The following is a 4,523-nucleotide window of genomic DNA, read 5'->3' as shown; positions in this document are numbered from 1 at the left end:
GCATGGGGGAAAATAATCAAATAGTGACACACACTCTCACCCATCATAGCATGATCAGACCTGTCCATATCTAGCACCCGTCGGCCTGTGAGTAACATCCAAAAGACCCCACAATCCCTCGTGTAGATCAGTAGGCTGTCCCCTGCCACAACTGATGTCAACATAGCCCTCACTCTCCCTCTCATAAACAGGAACAAAAATTAAATTTGATACATGGTATCTGATTTAAAATGATGGCAAAAAATGCAAACATTATGCCCAAATCCTTAAAATATAATATTATGAAATCGATTTCACAAAAAAACTCGAACCTGTGCAGGCGATGCCTCTTTCTGAGCCGGCAAGTTAAGGTGGCTGCCAAGAAACTTCCATAGGAGGATTAACTCGAAGGGCAGCTGTGACAATTCTGAGAGACACACAATGGGGGCATTTGCTGCAGAACCCTGTGACTCTGCTTTTGACAACCTTTTGCCTCCATTCTCATGCAGGTTCTTTGAATCAACAAGATTAAAACCATCGTTGTTGTAATTGGAGAAGACGCTGCTCTTCTCTGATTGCATTGAATTCCGCATCAACTTGCTTGCAGACATTGGGATCAAGATCAGAACATGAAAACTGCACGAACTGGATGTTGATCCCTTGCTCTAAGACAAGCCATCGAATAGCCTTCATCAACAGAGGTGACCCCTTCTCAAGCACTGTTTCAGAAAAGGTCCTGTTTTTCGCGTCAATTTGATGAAGATCAGTCCCCGCATTGATCAACATTTGAATTAGCTTGAGAGCACAATCGGCAACCATATCCCTAGCCTCTGAAGTGCTTTCTTGAAAGCAAATAATCCCTGATAAATGGAAGAAGGCAGTTTGACGCTCTTCATTCAAAGCGTTCACATTAACGTCGGGATGATCAACTAAGATTTGAGCCATCTCAACGTAGGCGTAGGCTTCGCAGTTATTATCTCCCATATTATCTTCAGATTTACACATCATAAAAATGGAGGTAGTGACGAATCTAGACAAAACAGCATGAAGAAGAGAGTCATAATTACTATCCGCGATATGAACCAATGTGGGAAGCGGCTGATTGTTTTCCTCAAGCCAGGAGAGAATGAACTCAAACACAATTGTGCTTCCATCTTGAATAGATTGTGAGAATCTGGGTCACTGCCTCAGTAGCATCCTTATCAGGCATTTTAAGAATCCAACCAATTAGATGCAAATAGCCACGATGAACAGCTGTCTCCAAAGGATTCAAACCATGTTGAACTATTCCATCAAAAGAGATCTCCAAATAGTCCGTATCTAGAAGCAAGTTCTTTGCCTTCTTGATCAACTCTTTCTGATGTTTGATCATGTTTTCAATCTTGACAACAGGCGCCCCATCTAAAATCATCTGCTTAAAACCTGAATCACAATTGGCAATTTCCCACCGGAGCTTCTCAGCTACTTCCACATAATTCATGAAAACCTCCATATCACCTCGATTAGAATTCAACCCCCCAATCAGCTTCTTGTGAATGAGCTCTCGGCGCTCTTCATTAAAGTACACTGATTGTCGTTCAAGGTCGCTGCTGTATAACCAGAACAAGATGTCAACTCGACCATACTGGATGATGAGCTCGAATTGAGTGATGACGTTATCATCTAAGATGTCACATTTTCCTAATGTGGATTTTTCAATTACACCAATAAGCTGATCAAAAGGGGCATTAACAACAAGAAGCTTGGAGATCTCATCTGTGATTTATGAGAGAGAGTCCACTCAGCAGTATGCACAATGCTGGCATTCAGAGACACAGAGGCAAGATCAATCCAATTATCAGGAAGGACTTCATGATCAGAGAAGAGATCAAAGACAAAAGAAGCTGCATAATTGGAATTCTTGATGGCTTCATGGGCAGGAGACAAATTCTCATCAGAAAGATGGGTTGCCAATTCAAGGTATCCATTGCAGCAGAGCCATTTGCACGAAACCAGGTTGGGCCGTGATGCAGCTACATGCATGAGATTGCGGCCATTAGCGTAAAGGGTAGTTAAAGGGTCTATGTTGTGTTGAGTGATTAGATATTCAAGGATGAAAACAGATCCAGTCCCTGCAGCCAGAGCCATCAGGATCTCACCTAAAGTATTTGATGATTTGTATTGGAGCCATGGCGACTTGGACTTGAGATAATATTGGAGCGAGGAGGAGATGGTCATTGATGGAGGAACACTTACCTGCCGACGACAATATGGACACTGAAAACTTTGCATATTGGCATGAGAATAAGTATGCACCTTATGAATGAAAGGAAGGAAATAGGAATGACCACATTGAAGATCCACAGGGAATTTCTTGATCCTGTAGCAGATTGCACAGTCAGCATCATTATTGTCGTCGTCGTCGTCGACATCCATCTCCTCCGCTAAAGAAAGAGGAAGCTTCAAATTGACGAATCCTTTGCCAATAAGCCATTTTAAAATGTGCAGCTGACCACAGGCAACGACAAGATCGAGTCGAGGTAGAGCGAAGGATTCAGCTCCAAGATCGTCATATTTTTTTGCAAAAACCTCAAGAACATCAAGACGACGCCCAAAATGTTTTTCACGAGCGCTTCGAACCACTTGTTCTTGCGCTGATCAGCCGCCCCCTTACGATAGATCAGGGGCCGCAATGTCTTAATTAAAGAATTGCACTGTCCATCTTTCCATCTGGTACTGATTTTCATATCAAAATATTTCTTCGTATAGTGATGATAGTAGTTGTTAACATTTTTAGCATCGCCTAGGTCGGTGAGAATTGTTTCATCAACGTGTTTTCCCATGGCCACAACATCAGGGATTGACAATCCCTCCCATTGATAGATTGATGGTGGCTTCAATGACACTTTCCATTCATCCAGTAGCCATGTAATCAATTCCTTATTCCATGTACTTGCTGCAGCTTGCAAAGTGGTATAAAAAGCAAAAGTTTCATGTTCATTCCATTCTAAATCCCCGCGATTTTCCCACCAAGAGAACTCAGCAAGCTTAGGGAGGATCTCATTGATATTCTCCTCAGAGCGCATAGCCAGATCCCAGAAAAACACCTTGATCTCCATGGTCCGAAGGTGATAAACCAGATAATCTTTCATTGCTGGCTCAGCTAATTGACAACAATATTGAATGACATTGAATATTTGTGAAGGTGAAGACGTGCGAAAGATAATGTCGATATCGAGCAGACAGCTGACCGTTTCATAACGATAGCTGCGAACAGCAATCTCTAGTGGTGTCCTCTTGCGGTTGGATCAACCGCAAAAGAGAACCACAGAGGTACTGTAGTTCTCTCGATCAAGGAGCCATTCAGCAACCAAGTCTTGACCAAAAGAAGCGGCTGCATGAAGCAAGTTGCAACCTTTTTTATTCTGTATCAGAATCGGTATTTTCTTGGAGTAGATCAGCCATTTCAACAGGCCCAATTGACCGCAATGAGCGGCATCGAAAGCCAAATTGCACCAATCTCTCGAATCAAACCCTTTCTTGGGAGACTGAATCACATTCCAAAGCTCCGGGGATCCTTCAGGATTGCTGAACAGCTCGTGAATCTGATGGCGTCGACACATGCGGCGCTCGACCATTACTGCTTCCACAATTAAGCACTGCCCTTTGTCTTCACCTGCACATCAGAACCCTCGTGCCCATATACATCATCACAAGGCTATACACTGCAAGCTCTGCTCGTATGAATTTGGCGGTGGAAACTTGCCCATCTGGAACCTTTCCATTGCTAGTTCTGAATCCAGTCTTGTTGTGGTTAATGACTGATCCAGTAGCTAAATTGAAAGTATTTAAGTAGTCTCAAAAGCATTGAACAGAACCTTCCTCATTTCTAAAAATTGTATTCATATCATCTACAAACTGTTGGAGGCTACTCCTAGGATGGAAATTCCCTTTAGATCCCCTTTCATCATATTGTCCATTATCAACCAGCCCAAAGCATTAGCCAAATATGGCATATAACAGAGGGGACAATGGCATCCATGTCTAATGGATCTCCTAAGCAACAAAAGTTCTGTCAAAGTGCCATTATAAACAAACACCCTAGTAGCTATATTTCCAAATCGACTATGCACTATTATTATTACTTTTTTAACCACAAAAAGATTAGATAACTATTAAAAAATGAAGTCCCATTCAATTCTTCCATAAACCTTACCAATCTCAATCTCGAAAGGACAAATATGCTTTGCATGTTCCATCCCCTCTCCCAAAAATATGAATAGCATCTAATATAGATCTTCCTTTTTGGAAGCATTTTTGCTCCTTAAGGATGACAGGGTCCATCAAAGGGCTATGTCTCCTAGCTAGAGAAAGGGCCAAAATCTTGTAGATACGTCAAAAATAAGATAGGCCTCCGGTTAGCTAGAGTCTCTTTCTCATCTTTCATCTGAACCAACTTAATAACACGAGTATCAATAGCTTTTGTTCTCAATGCTTCTTGCCATACCAAGAGCGTGCAAGGGAACAAACAATTTGAAACTCAAAGTAGAACTCATAGGGCAAGC

The 4,523-nt window shown here is 42.1% G+C and overlaps 1 pseudogene; it reads right to left on the bottom strand.

Moving 5' to 3' along the window:
• Nucleotides 1-316: 316 nt before the first annotated feature.
• On the bottom strand, nt 317-3,611 carry LOC147425925 (uncharacterized; annotated as a pseudogene).
• Nucleotides 3,612-4,523: the final 912 nt, after the last annotated feature.

The sequence above is a fragment of the Adiantum capillus-veneris genome, chromosome 24 (assembly GCF_014529385.1).
Source record: "Adiantum capillus-veneris isolate H3 chromosome 24, ASM1452938v2, whole genome shotgun sequence".
NCBI classification, from domain to species: domain Eukaryota; kingdom Viridiplantae; phylum Streptophyta; class Polypodiopsida; order Polypodiales; family Pteridaceae; genus Adiantum; species Adiantum capillus-veneris.
This window is presented reverse-complemented; position numbering and strand designations above follow the sequence as displayed.